Source organism: Bubalus kerabau, chromosome 2 (assembly GCF_029407905.1).
Source record: "Bubalus kerabau isolate K-KA32 ecotype Philippines breed swamp buffalo chromosome 2, PCC_UOA_SB_1v2, whole genome shotgun sequence".
Lineage (NCBI taxonomy): Eukaryota > Metazoa > Chordata > Mammalia > Artiodactyla > Bovidae > Bubalus > Bubalus kerabau.
Window position 1 is genome coordinate 131,078,120 of NC_073625.1, and position 22,787 is coordinate 131,100,906.

The following is a 22,787-nucleotide window of genomic DNA, read 5'->3' on the forward strand; positions in this document are numbered from 1 at the left end:
CTGGTATGTCCGTCTCTTTCAGAATTTTCCACAGTTTATTGTGATCCACACAGTCAAAGGTTTTGGCGTAGTCAATAAAGCAGAAACAGATGATTTTCTAGAAGTCTTTTGCTTTTTCAATGATCCAGTGGATGTTGGCAATTTGATCTCTGGTTCCTCTGCCTTTTCTAAATCCAGCTTGAACATCTGGAAGTTCACAGTTCACGTATTGCTGAAGCCTGGCTTGGAGAATTTTGGGCATTACTTTGCTAGCGTGTGAGATGAGTGCAATTGTGCGGTAGTTTGAGCATTCTTTGACATTGCCTTTCTTTGGGATTGGAATGAAAACTGACCGTTTCCAGTCCTGTGGCCACTGCTGAGTTTTCCAAAATTGCTGGCATATTGAGTGCAGCACTTTCATAGCATCATCTTTCAGGCTTTGGAATAGCTCAACTGGAATTCCATCACCTTCACTAGCTTTGTTCGTAGTGATGCTTCCAGAAGCCCACTTGACTTCACATTCCAGGATTTCTGGCTCTATGTGAGTTCAGGCATGTGGGCATGCTTATTAGTCTAAAGAACCCAAACTTACATGCCATAGAATATGAAAAGGCAAAAATCAGAGGATGTTGGAGAACATTCTTTTTAGGGTTTAGTTTATTATGTCACCTTTCAGATCATAGGGTCAGTCTCGGAAGCACTGACTAGACTCTTTCCCCTTAGCCTCTCTGCTCTCTCCTCAGGATCCTGGTTATGGGGATCCTGGCCCTGATCTTTGTATCACGCTAAGCGATCAGAGCTGTTTGCTCTGGAATATTCATGCTGCAGGGCAGAAGTGAGCTATTGAGTTAATCAGAGTTGAGCACCCATCAGAGACGCAAACCTATCTGCTACTAATATTAAGCCACTTTCCCAGCAACTTCAATGCATCAAGCCTAATGTATTCTGAAAGAAAAATTTACTGTAAAGTTAACAAAGTTCAAAAGATAATTTATTTTAATATTTGAAAAGAGTTTTGCAAGCAATAATTTATCTGTCACTTGAATTTCCAAGAAACTTATATTTAGGCCGTCTTTTAAAAATATGCAGTTATCGCTTGTTTTTATGACTGTGAGTATATGGAAGGGTTGGAGATACATCTGCAAAAGCTTTCTGTGTGGATAATAAAACATTGGTTTAGACCTCTGTCTTCTCCACCTCCACCTCTAGTTTTAGTTACCTTGAAGTAGCCTTCTCTATTTGTCCACGTTAACAAGTAATTCTCTGCTCTCCTCTAAAGCCTGTAGACTTAGCACCAATGTATTAGGGTTTCTGTTAGTATATTAAATCTTGGACTTTAGGAGGCACACTTTTATTCTTTTCTATCTCTCTTGTCCACACATGCGCACTTTAGGGGGGCAAAGAGAGTCTTTTATTCACTTCTATAACACTGTGCCTAGTGGTATACATAGTAGTATATTTGATAAAGACATATGAAGTTGGTCCTAATAGAAATAATTCTTAAATTTCCTTTTTCCCCTTTCTTTCCTTCTTTCCTCATACAATAAACACACTGAATTATCTTATGAGCCAAACACCATGCTAGACAACTAGCAAGTGACATGTTTTTTCATGCCTGACTTCAAGAGGTCCACAGTGAGCAAAGCTGTGCAATTGAAAACGTTGGTATCATTCCTACCTTTTGGGTTTTCAAAGTAACTTGGGAAGATTAAATCAAGATAGTCTCCTAAGCATACACCTTTCTTGCTGCCAAAAATGTTGAAAAATAACAGAAACAGTATTTGAGAGTCAAAAATCAGTAACTATACTATGTATAGAAAGAGTGCTAATAGCAGACCAGAAATCTGGAGGAATTCCTAAATACTAAAACAAAAAGCTACAGTTCATGGGGTCTCAAAGAGTTGAACACGATGACTTAGTGACTGAACAACAAAATAAATCAACAAATAAAAAACCAAACCAGTTGGATAAGATCAGATCATAGGAGAAATATTTGACAGAGAATATGGCCCCAAACATGCACAAAAGAGTCCTTATCCCAGGTAGGAACAATTCTGAGGAAAACCAAGCTCAGAGTCAGTTGTTAAGTAGAAGGGAAGGTCCCCAGGCACCCCTCAAGGGTGTATGATCAGCAGCTGCCGCTGCTGCTGCGGAGCTGTCCCTCCCTCTTCTCTCTCTCACCTGTGCAGACTATGGGCAGCAGCTGGGCTGTCCACAGGATAGAGTGAGAGGGCTCTGGAGCCAGAAGGGCAGGGTATTACCCTTCTTTTCCCCAGGAAGCCTGGGGAGTCTTCTTACCTAGAAAATAGGATACCAGAAGGCCCTATCTTTCCCCCACAATCACTGAGGCTGGGTTAGGATAAACACAGCAAGCAGATGTACAGGGATTTTCAAAGATCAGCCCACATTCTTGGAGTAATAGAACAAACAGAAGAAGAATTTAAAATAAGTACAATTAGTATCAGAGAATTTTAAGGGATTATTGCATCCATAAAAAATAAACTTTTAGAGATTTTTGAGATTAAATATTCATCACAAAAGATTAATATCATCTATATATGGAGGGTTCATATAAATCAATAAAAACCCAAATAATACAACAGGACAATGGGCAAGAATAAGAGAATATAAACGGTTCTTAAATATTTGACAATATACTCAACCCCACTGATGGTAAGAAAAATACAAAGTAAAAATACAGTTAGATAACATTTTTGCCTATGAATTAGTAAAGTTTGAATGCTTTGCTAATACATTGACTTAGTGAAAGTATGAGAAAATAAATCCCTCTACATTGCTGGTAAGAGTAATATCACCCCAATCTGTATGAAGAACAGTTAAGATAATTAGGTAATACATGTCGAGTCATAAAATGACTTGATTCAGCAGTTGCATTTCTAGGAAGTCAGCTTACAGATATGCATGTACACAAAAAGATTTTCCTTATGTTTATGTAAAGATCAATTGTAGAATTTTTTTGATTAGCACACTATTCAGTTCAGTTCAGTCGCTCAGTCGTGTCCGACTCTTTGCAACCCCATGAATTGCAGCACACCAGGCCTCCCTGTCCATCATCAGCTCCCAGAGTTCACCCAGACTCACGTTCATCGAGTCAGTGATGCCATCCAGCCGTCCCATCCTCTGTCGTCCCCTTCTCCTCCTGCCCCCAATCCCTCCCAGCATCAGAGTCTTTTCCAATGAGTCAACTCTTCACATGAGGTGGCCAAAGTACTGGAGTTTCAGCTTTAGTATCATTCCTTCCAAAGTAATCCCAGGGCTGATCTCCTTCAGAATGGACTGGTTGGATCTCCTTGCAGTCAAGGGACTCTCAAGAGTCTTCTCCAACACCACAGTTCAAAAGCATCAGTTCTTCAGTGCTCAGCCTTCTTCACAGTCCTATTGGGAACAATCAAAATATCTAGCAATAGGAAACTGGTTAAATGAGTTACAGTAATTCATACAAGGTAAAAAGCATGTTTTTAGAAGCGAGTATAATTCTACATTTGGGAATATATCCTACAAATATTCTTGCATATAAGTTATGTACTTGCATAGATAGACTTGCAGAGCGAATGAAATAATATATGAAAAAGGCCATTTATTGAAGCATTTCCTGTGATTGCCAAGAGTTAGAATTAAACCAAATGTCCATTAATAGCAGATTGAATAAGTAAATTGTGGTATGGGCAAATGATGAAGTACCATTCCAGTGTAAAAATGAAATGAAGAAACACTATGGGTAAGATACATCCATAACTGCTCACTTCTCACTGATAAGTAAAATGAGGGCTTCCCTGGTGGCTCAGCTGGTGAAGAATCTGCCTGCAATGAGGGAGACCTGGGTTTGATCCCTGGGTTGGGAGGATCCCCTGGAGAAGAAAAAGGCTACCCACTCCAGTATTCTGGCCTGGAGAAATCCATGGACTATATAGTCCATGGGGTTGCAAAGAGTCGGACACGACTGAGCGACTTTCACTTCGTTATATAGAAAAACTTTGGAACATTGAGAGGAAATAGTGGTTCCTGGTTTGGTGCTGGAAACTGGGCCAAAAGGGAATAAGAGCTAGAGAGTTTACACTATATGTATTAATTTTAAAACATGATAATATTAACATATTGCTTCTTCAATGAATATCTCTATTTAAAAAAAAAATCAAGATACTCCATTGTGTATAAGAAAAACACCAATACAGTATACTAACACATATATATGGAATTTAGAAAGATGGTAACAATAACCCTGTATACGAGACAGCAAAAGAGACACTGATGTATAGAACAGTCTTTTGGACTCTGTGGGAGAGGGAGAGGGTGGGATGATTTGGGAGAATGACATTGAAACATGTATAATATCATGTATGAAACGAGTCGCCAGTCCAGGTTTGATGCATGATACTGGATGCTTGGGGCTGGTGCACTGGGATGACCCAGAGGGATGGTATGGGGAGGGAGGAGGGAAAAAGGTTCAAGATGGGGAACACATGTATACCTGTGGCGGATTCATTTCAATATTTGGCAAAACCAATACAATATTGTAAAGTTTAAAAATAAATAAAATTTAAAAACATACATTTTGTTAGGTATTCCCACTATAGGACTCAAAGCATTTTGCATTTCCAACTACAATGTACAAATCCCCTTTCTTAAAAATATAGCCTTGTCAATACAATGTGTTGTCTTTATGATGATGAGAAATGGTACTGGGATGTGATTTTAATTATTTTAATTACAAAATTAATTATTTTTTCCATTTATTAGTATTATTTGCCTTTTTTTCTTTGAATATCTGCTTCCTTTTTGTTGTACTTTTTTTCCTACCGAGTTTTGCTCTTCATTCTGTTCAGCTTTTTTTCCTCAGCAAATATAAGACTTTTTAAAATGAAAAAAAAAAATCAAGATAAATTAGTGGAGAAATGAAATGGCTCCCTATGTATTTGTATTGAAAGACATAAAAAGAATATACTGCTAAGTAAAACAAAAGCAAACTAAGTAAATGTAACACAAAAGCAGAATAGTATGTGGAGTAATATATATATATATATATATTTTAAAACAAAAGCCTGACTCCAAGGCTGCATGTGCACGGTCTATCTCTGGGAGGATACACAAAAAATTCGGACCAATAATTGTCTCTGTGGAAGTGATTTGGAAGACCAGGGGACTAGGGGATGTAAGAGAGATTTATAATTCACGGTATCCCTTTTTGTACTTTCTGATTCTTTTCTATGTGTGTGTATCACCAATTCAAAAAATAAAATAGTTTTTCAAAATTGATATTGCAGTCAAAAATTCAACAGATGAGATGAATAGCATCATGAAAGTATGTTAAGGGATTTACTTTCTAGTTGAATCTTCTCATTGGTAGAAAATATACCTTCAATATATGTGTTGGAAATATAAGGATAACAACTGGAAAAATTGAAATAGAATGTATAATCTTCAAACCATATACAAAAATCAACAGAACAATTCTTTCTGTCCCCAAATTAGTACAATAATTCCATTCCACCTTTAATCAACAGAATAAAAGGAGAATATGACAAAAAAAGCAATCAGTGGCAAAAAATTTGAAGTTATGATGGCAAGAAGAAATTCTACTGTATAATTAATCACAATAAATATATCTCTACTACTAAAATACTCTCATCTTGGGTTAAAAAAAGCAACTATTTTTACTTATAAGAGATATTCAAAATGAATTACTTAGATAAATTTAAAATCAGGACAAGAATTACATGTCAGATTAATACTAACTAACATAAAGCTTAAGTATTATTAAATCAATATGAGACAAAATAGAGTCCCCGAAAAAAAGATCAAAAAGAATAAATAAAGATAAATTTCACACTGAGAAAAGGAAAAATAAACAATAATATATAACAGTCATAAATATTATGCATCTAGTAACATAGCTTTAAATTATATAAATCAAAAACAGAAGTACAAAGGAAAAATGATCAATCTGCAATCACAGTGGGAGACAACTCCCAAGAAAATAACAGAACAATTAGACAAAAACAAGAAAGGAGCTAGAGTTGTAAATAACATTATTAACATGTTTAATATTTAACTTTATGTCCAAAAAACAATAAACTGTCTTGTCAAACACATATAGCACAGAAAATTAACTATGTATTATTAGTCTATAAAGAAGATCTCGAGTGATTGCAGAAAGCTGAAAACAGATCATATTCCCTGAGCACAAAACTATAAAGTGAGAAACTATTAAGAATAGAAAAAAAAAAGCATAGCTATACACTGTAACATACAAACTATTCTTCAAAGTCTATTTTAAAAAATAGCAAAAAATCTGACATTTTAATGGCATTACAGAGTTGACTTCACTGGACTGGTACACTGTGAAACCAACGGGGTTGAAAACTTGTTGGATATAGCTGTGGTTTCAAGGAGTATTACCAAACGTAAATCTTCCTCTGGCTGTACACATTTATTCCAATAAAGCTAAGTTGTGGGAAATGTCAGAGAACAGGACACTGAGAATTTGGCGCAGTTGTAGCCAAACATATGCTGAAATTAAATTGTCAAAATAATAAAAGTGGTTTAGAAAATGGTTATAGAGACATAAATATGTTTCTATTTACATTTGGAGGGATAAAAAATTAAAATATTAGCCTTTTTCTTTCTGTGCCCCTCCCAAAGATAAAGAGAAGCCCATACCCATCTTAGGAAATAATTTGAATGAAAGAAACGTCTCTAGGTAGATAATGGCAATTACACTACCATGGGACTGGAATATTCTTCAGAAACGCTATAACAGGAACTCAGCAAAACAGTTCAGCATTGTTTAATGAGAAATCTGTAGATGAAGAGCAGACCTGGACATCTGAGCAAAAATTTACCAGTGGTTAGCACATCTTTCAGAGAAGGCAATGGCACCCCACTCCAGCACTCTTGCCTGGAAAATCCCATGGACGGAGGACCCTGGTGGGCTGCAGTCCATGGGGTCGCTGAGTTGGACACGACTGAGCGACTTCACTTTCACTTTTCACTTTCATGCATTGGAGAAGGAAATGGCAACCCACTCCAGTGTTCTTGCCTGGAGAATCCCAGGGACGGGGGAGCCCAGTGGGCTGCTGTCTATGGGGTCACTTCAGTACTTAAGTCACAACTGAAGCGACTTAGCAGCAGCAGCAGCAGCAGCACATCTTTTGGAATCTTGTATCTGGAGAAATCCTTGTAGATAATTTTTCAGCGTCATTGCCATCATGACCAATTTCACAATGAGATAACCAGAATTTGGGTTTTTTCTTGTCCAGACAGTAACAGTATTTCTTCTACATTTCCCATTCCTGCTTAACATGTCCTTCAATTTTTTTTTTATTCTGAACCATAACAGCTTAATGAGTCAAGAGATTCGCTAATTAAAATACTTTAAAGTTTTACTGCTTAGTGGTATAAACCTTTAAAAGTAAGTCAGGAAATAGTGTCACTGTCTCCCAGACAATGTGTACTCTATAAACCTTGGAAATCAAGAAGACTGTATAATTGGCACCTTTCCCGAGTTCAGCCAGTCAGGCCAATTAGGGGGATTCACCAGCGTTAATTGTTCAAACAGTAAAGAACCTCATGATGTGAAAATGCATATGGCAAGCTAGAGCAAAGAAAGCTGCCTTTTTGCTTGATCTGATACAGCCCCAGGGTTGGGACGTGACACTTGTGATCTTACTTATTACAAAGTAAGGATCTTATTTACTGATTACAAAGAATGATAAAGAAGACAGAAACATCTTTTAACTGCAGAAAAAATTTTAGCTCTTCAAGAAAGGAGCTAGTAATGGAATAGCTGTGAATGGACACACACAAGGTTTGTTTTTTTGTTGTTGTTATTTAGTTTTTTCTCGTTCCCTTCTCCCAGAGGCAACTCTGCTGCATCAGAATGAATGGAGATACACTTAGGAGAAGGTGAATTTCAACCTTCCATATATTTTAGCCTTGCAGTGATGGTGGTTGTAAGAAATTAGCTTCTGTTATTTTATCATCTGCTGTTTTCCTATTAGACATATGAGGTTCATATAAGTCAGTTTAATTCAGTTCAGTTGCTCTGTTGCGTCCGACTCTTTGCAACCCCATGGACTGCAGCATGCCAGGCATCCCTGTCCATCACCAACTCCTGGAGTTTACTCAAACTCATGTCCATTGAGTTGGTGATGTCATCCAACCATCTCATCCTCTGTTGTACCCTTCTCTTCCCGCTTTCAATCTTTCCCAGCATCAGGGTCTTTTCAAATGAGTCGGTTCTTTGCATCAGGTGGCCAAAGAATTGAAGTTTCAGCTTCAGCATCAGTCCTTCCAATGAATATTCAGGACTGATTTCTTTTAATATGGACTAGTTAGATCTCCTTGCACTTTAAGGGACTCTCAAGAGTCTTCTCCAACACCACAGTTTGAAAGCATCAATTCTTCGGTGCTCAGCTTTCTTTATACTCCAACTCTTACATCCATACATGACTACTGGAAAAACCATAGCCTTGACTAGAAAGACCTTCGTTGGCAAAGTAATGTCTCTGCTTTTTAATATGCTGTCTAGGTTGGTCATAACTTTTCTTCCAAGGAGCAAGCATCTTTTAATTACATGGCTGCAGTCACCATTGGAAGTGATTTTGGAGCTCCCCCCCCCCCCAAATTAAGTCTGTCACTGCTTCCATTGTTTCCACATCTATTTACCATGAAATGATAGGACCAGATGCCATGATCTTAGTTTCCTGAATGTTGAGCTTTAAGCCAACTTTTTCACTCTCCTCTTTCACTTTCATCAAGAGGCTCTTTAGTTCTTCTTCACTTTCTGCCATAAGGGTGGTGTCAGCTGCATGTCTGAGGTTATTGGTATTTCTTCCAGCAATCTTGATTCCAGCTTGTGCTTCCTCCAGCCCAGCGTTTCTCATGATGTACTCTGCATATACATTAAATAAGCAGGGTGACAATATACAGCCTTGATGTTCTCTTTTCCCAATTTGGAATCAGTCTGTTGTTTCATGTCCAGTTCTAACTGTTGCTTCCTGACCTGCATACAGATTTCTCAGTAGGCAGGTCAGGTGGTCTGGTATTTCTATCTCTTTCAGAATTTTCCAGTTTATTGTGACCCACACAGTCAAAGGCTTTGGCATAGTCATTAAAGCAGAAGTTGATGTTTTTCTGGAACTCTCTTGCCTTTTTGATGTTGCCAACAGATGTTGGCAATTTGATCTCTGGTTCCTCTGCCTTTTCTAAATCCAGCTTGAACATCTGGAATTTCATGGTTCAGGTACTGTTGAAGCTTGGCTTGGAGAATTTTAAGCATTACTTTACTAGCATGTGAGATGAATGCAATTGTGTGGTAATTTGAGCATTCTTTGGCATTGCCTTTCTTTGGCATTGGAATGAAAACTGACCTTTTCCAGTCCTGTGGCCACTGCTGAGTTTTCCAAGTTTGCTGGCATACTAAGTGCAACCCTTTCACAGCATCATCTTTCAGGATTTGAAATAGCTCAACTGGATTCCATCACCTGCACTAGCTTTGTTTGTAATGATGCTTCCTAAGGTCCACTTGACTTTGCATTCCAAGATGTCTGGCTCTAGGTGAGTGATCACACCATTCTGATTATCTGGGTCTTGAAGATCTTTTTTGTATAGTTCTTCTGTGTATTCTTGCCACCTCTTCTTAATATCTTCTGCTTCTGTCAGGTCCATACCATTTCTGTCCTTTATTGAGCCCATCTTTGCATGAGATGTTCCCTTGCAATCTCTAATTTTCTTGTTGAGATCTCTAGTCTTTCCCATTCTATTGTTTTCCTCTATTTCTTTGCATTGATCACTAAGGAAGGCTTTCTTACCTCTCTTTGCTATTCTTTGGAACTCTGCATTCAAATGGGTATATCTTTCCTTTTCTCCTTTTCCTTTCGCTTCTCTTCTTTTCACAGCTATTTGTAAGGCCTACTCAGACAACCATTTTGACTTTTTAAATTTCTTTTTCTTGGGGATTGTCTTAATCCTTGCCTCCTGTACAATATCTCAAACCTCCGGCTATAGTTCTTCAGACACTCTATGAGATCTAATCCCTTGAATCTATTTGTTACTTCCAGTATATAATGATAAGGGTTTTGATTTAAGTCATACCTGAATGCTCTAGTGGTTTTCCCCACTTTCTTCAATTTCAGTCTGAATTTGGCAATAAGGAGTTCATGATCTGAGCCATAGTCAGCTCCTGGTCTTTTTTTTTTTTTTTTTGCTGACTGTATGGAGCTTCTCTATCTTGAGCTGCAAAGAATATAATCAATCTGATTTTGGTATTGGCCACCTGGTGATGTCCATGTGTAGAGTCTTCTCTTGCATTGTTGGAAGAGGGTATTTGCTATGATGAGTGCATTCTCTTGGCAAAACTCTATTAACCTCTGCCCTGCTTCATTCTATACTCCAAGGCCAAATTTGCCTGTTGTTCCAAGCATTTCTTGACTTTCTACTTTTGCATTCCAGTCCCCTATAATGAAAAGGATGTCTTTTGGGTGTTTTTTCTAGAACGTCTTGTAGGTCTTCATAGAACTGTTCAACTTCAGCTTCTTCAGCATTACTGGTCAGGGGATAGGCTTGGATTACTGTGATATTGAATGGTTGCCTTGGAAATGAACAGATCCTTCTGTCATTTTTGAGATTGCAGCCAAGTACTGCATCCAGTTCTTCATATAAGTATGCACAGTCTAATATTAAGTTAGTGACTCTTGCTGGAGATGATGTACAAAACCCGCATCTATTTTTTCAGTTACTTTTTTGACCTCATCCTCTACTGCTCTGCTGTCTGCTCACTTTGCTCCAACCAAGTAAGCCTGCCTGGTGTGTCTCTGAGTCTTTGTGCTTGTTATGTTGAGCACCCTTTCCCTAGATACCTACACAGCTCTTTCCCACAATACTTTCTCCTTTAGCTCAGATCTCATCAGCAAGGTCTGCTTTTGTATCCTTTATATAGTAGCATACTTAATTCTCATAACCTCTGCCCCCTTGAAGATTCTATTTTACATAACCTATTAGCTTTTTTCATAGTACTATTACCAAAGCATATATTTGTTTATTTTTGCTTATTATCTGTCTCCCTTTACTAGAATGAAAGTTCATTGGGCAATGGATTTTGCTTTGTTCTTGCTGTTGACCCTTAGTAAACATTTGCTGAATGAATGGTTAAATGACTGAACAGATGAATTAGTGCACATAGAGAGGATTTCAAAATGGCTTCCTCCTTTGCTTCAGGCTGAGATAGGACTCACTAACATCTCCAGGACAGAATGCAAATTCTTTCATATTCAGCATCTCTTTCTATTATTTGTTTTTACATCTGCCTTTTTCTATTACATTTTAGAGGCTTTGGGAGTTGGTGACCTTGTTCTATATATTTCTATGTAATTTCCTTTCATCCTCCACTCATTCTCTCAGCACTAGGTAGCATGTAGTGGATGCTCATATTTCCATTAAGCAGAACAAACTGACACAATCCAGAATAGCTTCTTTTGTTATCTAAACTGGTCAAGGAGTGTCACAGGAATTGTCATTAAATTTGAGACAGTTATGCTATCTATATACAGGGCTTTCCAGATTGGCTAGTGCTAAAAGAACCTGCCTGCCAATGCAGGAGACGCCAGAGTTATAGGTTCGATCCCTGGGTTGGGAAAGTCCCCTGGAATAGGAAATGGCAACCCCCCTCCAATATTCTTGCCTGGAGAATTCCACAGACAGAGGGACCTGGAAGACTACAGTCCATGGGATCGCAAAGTCAGACATGACTATGCATGCTCCCAACCACACCACCATGCTATATATACACCATACATACTTTCAAGGATTAAAAAAAATGTAAGTTGAGTACTTCAGGGTGTTTCTCTTTTTGCTCACAGTAATACCTAAATACCCTACATTTCCAACTCCTGCTCCCCAGCCTCAGGCACTGTACAACTATAGCTTCTGAGTCTCCTGCAGAAGATAAATTTCTGAATTATATCAGCATTGAAAAGTTGGTAGGATCTGTGTTTAGCTTTCTTTAAAAAGCAATTCTGAGAGGCAACATTTCTTTGATGAGCCATTATGAGCCACCCTTTCTCAAGTGAGATTCTCTGAAGAAGTGTTTAAACGTTAGCCTTATTTTTGTAAATGTATGCACAGTAGCTCTTTCATAGAACAAGAATGATTTTCCCGGATCAAAGATTTGCTTGAAAATCATTCTTTTATTAATGGTGAAGGGTCTATTTTGTTACAGTGAAATTCTAAGAACTCACTGTAGGAATTAATAGATACATTAAAAAAAAAACCCAAATGTATTGTGCTTTCTATGTAAAAATGATGCTTTGGACATGGCATCAATGTATTTGGCACTTTGAGCTGTTTTCTCAACAATGACATTGAAGCCACCTGTGAAAAATGGCTGCCTGGGGTGGGGTATAGTTGCTAGTCTTCCTAAGGAGTAGATGTATTGCTGTTGTTGTTCAGTCACTAAATTGTGTCTGACTCTTTATGACCCCATGGACTGGTGCATGCCAGGCGTCCCTGTCCCTCATCATCTCCTGGAGTTCACCCAAGTTCATGTCCATTGAATTGGTTATGCCATTCAACCATCTCATCCTCTGCCACCCTCTTCTTTTTTTGCCTTTAATCTTTCCCAGCATCAGAGTCTTTTCCAATGAGTTGACTCTCTGCATCAGGTGGCTGAAGTATTGGAGCTTCAGCTTCAGCATCAGTCTTTCCAATGAGTTTTCAGGGTTGATTTTCCTTAGGATTGACTGGTTTAATCTCCTTGCTGTCCAAGGGACTCTCAAGAGTCTTCTCCAGCACCACAATTCGAAAGCAACAATTCTTTGGTGTTCAGCCTTCTTTATGTATATATGAATCTAATTGCTAAAATCTAAATGCATGCCTGGGAGACATTCAGGAAAACTGCTTATTTTTAGTATAGAATGGATTATAAATCAGCACGTCTGGGTTTTCCTACCGACTCTTGCCACTTTCTAGTTATGTCTATCATTTATTCTTCCTGGATTTTATCTTTACAGAAAAAGTGTTAAAAAAACTCCAAGATCATAAACAGTTAAACATCTAAGTGTTTTTGGGTTTCTGACTCTCCAAACCAACTTTATCAATCATATCCATAAATTTCCAACTTTCAATATGACCATCCTAGAAGATTAAATAATAGTTTTGTAATGATAAAAGTAATTAACTACCTTAAGAGTACACATGGGGTGTCCCATAATTTATATGTCAGTTTATTGAAAGTGAGTGTGTATTTGACTTGTTCGCTTTTGCTCTAAAAAAAATGGCTAGGTAACAACCTGTTGGATCATGCAGCAAAGAGCAACTGTAACAGGATCTTCTTCCTGTTGACAAAAGGTCAATGTGGCTGTTCTGACTGTGCTGACGGACTTCTGTTCTGAGTAATAGTTAGGTATCTTTATATTTTTGCTTGCTTCATCAGAAACACTCATTTTGACTGAAGCAGCAGAAGTGCAGGCCACACCTGAAGAATGGGAACGCAGTTCCAGTGACATTGTGTATGTGCTTGGTCGCTTGGTCGTGTCCGACTCTTTGCAACCTCATGGACTGCAGACTGCCAGGCTCATCTGTCCTTGGGGAGTCTCCAGGCAAGAATACTGGAGTGGGTTGCCTTGCCCTCCACTGGGGATCTTCCCAACTCAGGGATCGAATCCAGGTTTCCTGCATTGCAGGTGGATTTTTTTTTATCAACTGAGCCACCAGGGAAGCCCAAGAATACTGGAGTGGGTAGCCTATCCCTTACCCATGGGAACTTCCTGACCCAGGAGTCAAACCAGGGTCTCCTGCATTGCATCAGGGTATCAACAATTTTGCCATCTATTCCTCATCGTTTACAACAGTTCTCATCTGTTTGTTTTTAAAGGGGAATGAGCAATTCAAGGACCACATTATTTTTTCAGAGCCTTGGATTTTTATTTTCTGAGACTATCTTAGATCATCCTTGTACAAAGTCTGAGAGCAAATTCAATTTTCAGAAAGGCAAAATGCAGTTTGGGGTCTATTTCATGTCTTAAGTCACTTGGTTCCATTTATCTCCCTGCCTCGAGCATGTCAATATCCATACAATTATTTTGGTAAACTTACCCTTATAGTAGTACACAGTGAAACTGATACCATAATGTCTCATCAGTGAATCTCTAAGGTGGCGATAAGGACGTTTAATGATCCCCTAAACATGCCAGGTACTGATGAATCCAGGAAACATGATACCCAACTGTACTCGGTTACCCAGAACAGAAACTTGGCTATCATCCTTGATGCCTCCTCTCCTTTACTCCCACAACCAAATAATCCCCAAGTCCTATTGGCCTGTCTTCCTGCAAATACACTGTAGTGATTCTCATCATCTCTGTATCAGTTATTATAGTCATTATTTGGGTTGTAAACTCTACTCTCATAGTCTTAGTGCCCTTTCAGTTAATATTCCAAGCTAAATTAAATATTAAACTTTCTAAAGTGCAAAACTGTTTCTGTCATTGTACTATTTAAAAAGTCTCTACATAACTTTTGATCACCACCAGAGAATAGCTTCTAATAGCTGCTCAGAACATACTTGTTAAATGAAAAAAGAATCCTTTAAGATAAAACCCAGGATTCTTAGCATGACCGATAAAACTACCACTTCTACACTATGTTTTCTACCAAAGGTATACGAGGGGGTTTTTACTGATAGGTAGTTCACTAACAAATATATCTACTTTAATGGTTATGCATTTATTTTTATGAATTTCTATCTGTTATTGACAAAGGTTGCTGACTTTCCATTTATAGAGATGATATAAAATATACTTTTGACATAAACACCTTAGGTTATAATAGCAAGTTCACTTAAAGAAAGAATATTATATAAAGAATATGGTAGGTGAAATGGGGGTAAGTTCAATACTGAGAAGCCAGCATAACAATCATAGCCCATTCCACTGAATTATAATTATTTGCTTACATATTTGTCTCCCTTGCTAGACTATGAGTTCTTGTACAGCAGTGATGGCCCTTTCACAATGTGACCATGTGGGAAAAATAAACTATATTTTTGAGTGAATGAAGTCAAGGAAATTCAATTTGGATAGTTTCAGGACAAGAACTTGAATTAATGATAATTGTTTGAGTAATATTTAGACAAATGGCAATGTCAATAAAGACAGCATCTTCAATACCCAACCTTTGGAATATTTCAGTGACCATTTAGACATATTTTTTTGAAACTGGTTCAAGACAACTTTTTTAGCTAGTATATACGAAATGCCAAATGGTTTCAGAAGAAAGTGAACCATTTGAATGGTTAGCTTTCATACCACATACCAAATATCCAAATCAGAAACCATTTAATGAAGATTGAATCTTTAGCTTATACCATAGCTTCCCTCTTTTAGTATCTATTTGTGGGACACATATACGGTTGGTTCTTTCTAACTAAACATTGTTCTATGAAATAATAGTTTTAAATTCTAGAGAAAAAGATTAAAAGGGAATGCACAAGATGTAGACAAGATGCTTATAGATTTCATTTGCTTTCACTGCTATCTTTTTCCCTTCTCCAAATTCATATAGACTTGTACAGTATAAGAGATCAAAGGATCTTGGTGATAGTCTGATATTCTCATTTGGACAGTAAAAACCCTGGTGTTGAGAGAAGTCAACACGCCCTGGTCTTAAGGCCAGGTTAAGGCAGAGTCAAGAATAGAAACCAAATCTCCTGGAGTCTAGGCTAGAGTGCTTCATTCTAGGGAATACTGCCACTCCTTTCTTTAGTGTTCCTTTTTCTGTCCCTGTAATTCCTATGCCTGAATTCACCTCCTCCCTTAAGTGGGTAGTCTGTGTTTGCCTTAGTAAATGAGATGAACAAAAATAGGTATATATAGAGCTCTGAACATTTTTTCCTTTAATGGTCTGTTTCTGTAAATAGGGTACTTTCCAGAATTTCTTTAGCATTTCACCATGTTTACTAATGGTATGTCACAATAAAACTTGGCTAGGGCAGAACTTATCAAAAAATAGGTCTTTCTGGGAACTTTATCACATAGATTAAATCAATGAGTCACTGAAGTAAGAGGCAGAAATTTGCTGTCATAAAGGGGTCTTAGTGGGTAACTCTGTCAATTTGTGTAAGGTGCTAGGAGGAAACCTAATACAGTTCTTGTTGCATAAATGTAAGAATTACTTTCTTAAAAGAGTCAAGTGATTTGGAAATACAATTCACTCTCTAATCTGGTAGGAAAACTGCTCTCAGGAATATTTCACAGTTTCAATTAAGATATTTGTTTCCATAAAGAATTTCAGTTGATGTATTTTAAGTATAGTATACCTGAAGTGAATTCAGGGTTCCAGACATGTTTTTGAGAAGTGGGCAACAGTGTATATATCTAGAACTCTTCCTAACTGGGTAACTTGGGCCATAATGTAGAAGTGGGTGTTTTACTGGGGGCCTGTTAGGCAGCTGCTCATGGCTTTCTTGGTTTACTCTGCTTTTCCATCTGTTTTACCTGTTTCTATTTCTGAATAATTTATTTTGCCATCTGCATAAACAGAACACCTGGCTGAAGGCTAACTCCTACACCTAAATAATTTAGAGAAAATAACCTCTTTAGTCTTTATTGGAATAATGTAATGACTTTTAAGAACAAAGCCCTTAAATAAATAACTCTTAGGGACATGTCTACTGTTTTAATGATTACACTAACAGTTTAAAAGGTTAATATTAATTTATGTTTTAGATTAAAAATGCCTCAAATTTTTGTTCATATTGTTTTCCTTAAGATATCAATTCTAGCAGTTGTGTGGCTTTTTGGTTTCTTGCTGATGTGTTTTGTATGTCTTCATTTACAAGAACCATTGTTGTTTGTAGATGATTATGACTTTATTATATCCTAACTAAAAAGCTGCTCAACTCTTGACTGTCTGTGAGAAATAGCAATAAATTCATTTGCTCCTTCCTAACAGCTTACTTCAGTAAGTGCTTAGATCTCTATTAACAACTGTACATGGCATTACGTAAGAAACACTTCATCCTGGATGATTTCTGCTTTTGCTGAGGTTATCTTGGTGATACAATTATTTTCAGTATTTTTCACTGTGAAAGAAAACTCAATTGTGGCACAATGTAAATTGAAGGCAGACACTCAAGTTGAACTTCTACAGACTGATTTATTAATAAATCATCTTATGAACTCTTAGTCATTCAAATTTCAGCGATGACAAGAATGAAAGTGTCTCATATCAAGTCTCTACCTAACTGCTTACTAGCTGGGTGACCATAGGTGATTTATCTGAACTTTCTGGGTCTTGGTTTCTTCATCTGTGAGTGAGTGAGTGAGTGAGTGAAAGTCACTCAGTCATGTCTGACTCTTTGCAACCTCACGCACTATAGCCCATCAGGCTCTCCTCTGTCTATGGGGTTCTTCAGGCAAGAATACTGGAGTGGGTTGTTGTTCCCTTCTCCAGGGGATCTTCCCAAACCAGGATTTGAACCCAGCTCTCCTGTTTTATTTTCTTTTAGTTTTGCTTCCTTTTGGTCTTTACCCTACTAGGGTCTTTGGGAACTGTGCATATGTGTAACAGCATCTACCATACCTCTTCATTTTAGCTTAGGCTGGCTTTGAAGAGCCAAAACAGGAAAACACTTAAGGAGACCTGAGACTCTCACAGAGAAATAAATTAGAGCTGCTGTTTCTTTAAGCTTTGCTTTCCTGTTCTTTATTATTTTTTTTAAAATGTAATCTCTTTTATCAGCCTTCATCATTTCATACTGTACGAAAGTGAAATCACTAAAGGCAAATAACCTTATGAATCTGCTGAGTGTGAAGTGAAAAGGCCATGGTATAGATGAATGGATTAGGAGGGAGACACCTAACTTTAGGGGTTTACAAAACATCTCAGGCTTTGTTGTACAATAAGTATCATTATGTGTTATACAATGACTAGGTACTGATTGCTTGCAGTGACACAAGCATAAGCAACCCTTCAAAATCAAGTATAAATATAACAAGAAAAAAAGCAATATGTAAAGATTCAGAAATGTTCAACTATTGCTATTTCTTGGGTGAAACTCCACTGATCAGTAGTTGGATTATCCAACATAATGTGAGAACAAAAGAATTTTAGAAAGCAACAGTTTTAAAGAGATGAAAGCTATGCAAAATGCATTGCAGTCCTTCATTATATAGTTCATAAGTATGAAAAAAGAATTCTAGGCTGTTAATTAATTCATAATTCTGGGAAATAGTTTTCCATGCAGTAAATCTATAACAATAACTGTTACATAGTCTCTCTCCCTTGCTCTCTTTATGAGAGACCCTTATCACCAAGTCTTCCCTGGATAGTCTCTGAGCCACCATTTGCTTCCAGTTGCTTCACAAGCCACTCTTAACCCACCCCTGGAAACTATGTATAAAATTATTTAATGTGTGCCAATGTAAAACAGGAATAATAGTACTTATCCTATAGATTTTAGTTAAAGAGCAGCATGTGTAGCATTTACATATTGAAAAAAATTATACCTCTATTTGTTATTCAAATTGAATAAATATTTAAAAATGGATTATTCCAAATAGGTAAGTAAGATTTAGTTTTTGAAAATTAATACTTTGGAAAAAATTCTAAAGTGTTTTACACCATTCTTTTAATCTTTTAATTTTATAATTCAGAATATACTGAACATGATTTTAATTGAAAAAGTATGGTTATCAATGTAAATAACTGTACACTATATGCTGTATGGACTTCCCAGGTGGCTCAGTGGTAAAGAATCCATCTGCAATGCAGGAGACATGGATTCAATCCCTGGGTCAGGAAGATCCCCTGCAGAAAGAAATGGCAACCCACTCCAATATTCTTGCCTGGGAAATCCCATGGACAGAGGAGCTGATGGACTATAGTCTATGGGGTTGCAAAAGAGTAAGGTTGCTGCTAAGTCGCTTCAGTCGTGTCCGACTCTATGCGACCCCAGAGATGGCAGCCCATCAGGCTCCCCCATCCCTGGGATTCTCCAGGCAAGAACACTGGAGTGGGTTGCCATTTCATTCTCCAATGCATGAAAGTGAAAAGTGAAAGTGAAGTTGCTCAATCGTGTCCGACTCCCAGCGACCTCATGGAATGCAGCCCATCAGGCTCCTCTATCCATGGGATTTTCCAGGCAAGAGTACTGGAGTGGGGTGCCATTGCCTTCTCCAAGAGTAAGTTTACCACTCAGCAATTAAACAATAACAACGATATGCTGTATACTCCCTGTATAGAATAATTCAGCAATATTCACAGGCTAGTTAAGATACAAATCACTATTTTTCTACTGTTACTGGCTCTGGATAATTTTCCCTTTTGAGGTCTTAGATCTACTTTTTAAAATTTTATGTCTTTTCCCTGGCTAACAGCTGTCTTTTTTTTTTTTTTTTGCTATAGCTTATAGGTTTGCTTATAGCAGTTCCTGTCTCTCATTTTAATTTTCTGCTTATAATCTATTACAGACTTGGAACACAAAGTTCCAAGGCATGGGTTTTCTTATGTATATGTTTTAGTGCAAGAATTTGAGACATTTTGTTGTTCATTGCCCAGTGGTTGTCAATTTGTGTCAGTAGATTATTTCTAAATACTCAAAATGCATTGACTTGCAAATTTACTATTCTACAGAAGCACTAAATTGTTTATTATATGAATATATGGTTATTACAGAGAAGGTAATGGCACCCTACTCCAGTAATTTTGCCTAGAAAATCCCATGGACAGAGGAGCCTGGTAGGCTGCAGGCCATGGGGTCGCGAAGAGTCGGACACGGCTGAGCGACTTCCCTTTCACTTTTCACTTTCTTGCATTGGAGAAGGAAATGGCAACCCACTCCACTGTTCTTGCCTGGAGAATCCCAGGGACGGGAAGTCTGGTGGGCTACCGTCTATGGGGTCACACAGAGTCGGACGCGACTGAAGTGACGCAGCAGCATGGTTATTATGTCAACTAGGAAAGAGACAAAGCAAATTCTCATTTATCCAAATTTTGAACACTTATAACTTAACTTGAATAATGCTAACAAAGTAACACATCAAGAAGCAAGTTTAAGTTATGCTTGATGCAGTTCATTGTTGCATCTGAATTTATGGTATTCACCTTATTTGAAACATGTTCATATTCATTGTGGAATACCTACTATGAGCCTGGCAATGTGTGATGTGATGAAAATATAAAAGGAATAAAAGGTGTTTTGTATCTTTAAAGAGATCCAGCAGGTGATGGCAGGATTAAGAGGAGGAAGGGAGGGCAGAGAGATAAACAAGTAAATATAGTATGAATTATGATACAAGTATGTGCAGAGTATAATTAGGAGTACAAAGGCAAGAATGGTTCAATCTCCTTTGTGGGGTTCTAGAAAAGAGGAGCACAGATGTAGAAATAAGCTTCCAGAGGAAGTGTGGTATGCCTTAAATAATGATTTACTCTTCTTTAGTCAGTCCGTCTATAAATTGTATATACTGATGTGGTAAATTTAGAGGTTGAAGTGGTTCATATAACAAAAGTAACTATAAATAACTGCTGTGGCTGGAAGGTAGAGTGTGTGTGTTGGGGATGGAGGAGTAGAGAGATGAGGCCATAAAGGTAAATCTGTCATGCAGAATCCTTGCTGTGCCTAGAAGTTTTCATTTTATTCTGAAGCAGGGGGAGTCATAAATGGTTTTAATCGGGCAACTGATATGTTCAGATTTTCACTTTCCAAAGATGCTTCTGATGTATTGTGTGAATGGAATGAAGCAAGAATAGAAGCACAATGATAGATAGTGGAGCAGCGGCAATAGTCCAAAAAAGGAATCACACATTTTGAACTCAGGACGTGAGAATAGAAGGATGGGTGGATTTAAGAGTTATTTAGGCAGGTAGGAATCAATAGGACTTAAGGACTGATTAGACTTCTGAGGGCAAATAAAGAAAAATAAAGAATTAAGGACAACTCCTAAGTTCATGACTGGAGTGACTGGGTGACTGGTACCTTTGACTATGATGGGAAATAGAGGAGAACAAGCTTCAAGGAACATTTAGTTTGGGAGACACAGAATTTGGGATACTTGTGGTCTAATTTGATGCTTGATGCAGTGTGCAGCTAGTATACTGGTTGGAAAAACAGATATATATTGTATTTTGAAAGATGAGTGTTGAAATGTATAGTTAACCAATAGCAAACATTCATCTAGTCAGTATTAGAAGCTAATCATACAATGAAATAAGGCAAGGGAAGAATGAGTGAAGACATCGTATAGAAGAATTTTGGAGGATTTCTTGTTCAAATAGTTCAGCTCCAAGTCTTTATGGCATAAGATGGCATTTGAGTTACTTTTTGCTACCCAGATGTGGATTCTGAACTTCTTTCCACTGCCACAGGCAGATAATGAAAGGGCAGTGATACATCTTGAAAATCATCGAAGATAATCTGGTTAATCGTTTAAAAGAAGAGTCCATGCAGAATATGTGGTAATGCTGATACTGCAGCCCCAGCACGAGAGATAGATGTATATCTATATGAATACCTATATCCGTATTTATACAGATATGCTTGCATATATAAATGTGGATATAGGTATATGGATATATGTGAAAAAAAAAAAAAAAAAAGCACTCTGATGTAGGGATGATTTTAAAAGACATTCACACTGAAAGTCTCCCGAAGGGTAATATCAGAAAGGGAACAAGAAGTAAAATCCTCATAAAAGGATAAAAATAAAAAAGATTGAGAGTCCAAGTGAAGTCACAGGGATGAACAAGTCAAGGCAGAAAGCAGATTTCCATGGGCAATCTGAAGTATTACAAAGAGTAAGGAAAAAGGAGAAAGAATGGACACATCTGGGTATGTGTGCATGCATGCTGTCACCTCAGTTGTATCTAATGCTTTGTGATTCCCATGAACTGTAGCCCACTAGGCTCCTCTGTCTATGGGATTCTCCAGGCAAGAATACTGGAGTGGGTTGCCATGCTGTCCTCCAAGGTATCTTCCCAACTCAGGGATTGAACCTTCATCTCTTATGTCTCCTGCATTGGCAGGCAGTTTCTTTACCACTAGTGCCACATGGGAAGCCCTAATACTAGGGTGAAAAATTGGGTTTCTTCCACTAGACTTGTTATTTTAAGTATTAAAAGTCTCCTTTAAAGAAAAACAGAATAATTGAGCAGGTGCCCAGCACACATGGAAGCATGTTCACTGGTTTATTGATTTATGACACAAAACCATCATGTGAAGTTTGTGGCTTAGACACAAATTGCTGCTGAATACTTATCTGTAGTTCTTATTAATAACATTTTTAGCTTTGAAAGATTCAAAGGAAGGAGGCTTCCTCGCTGCTGCTGCTAAGTCGCTTCAGTTGTGTCCGACTCTGTGCCGCCCCATAGATGGCAGCCTACCAGACTTCCCGTCCCTGGGATTCTCCAGGCAAGAACACTGGAGTGGGTTGCCATTTCCTTTTCCAATGCATAGAAGTGAAAAGTGAAAGTGAAGTCGCTCAGTCGTGTCCAACTCTTAGCGACACCATGGCCTGCAGCCTACCAGGTTCCTCCGTCCATGGGATTTTCCAGGCAAGAGTGGGGTGCCATTGCCTTCTCCGGCTTCCTCGCAGGGAAAGACAAATATCTCCCTGCTTTCCCCCTCATATCGCCTCTGGCTCTTGCTGTCATTGAGGAGTGTCCGCTCAAGCTGTAACACCAGACTTCCCTTTAGGTGATGGGTCTCTCAGCATGTATTTCCAGGTAAGGCAGGGAGGTCTATCTAAGAATGTAATATGGCTGAAAGAAAACTGGAGAAGTGATTCTCTTTCTCT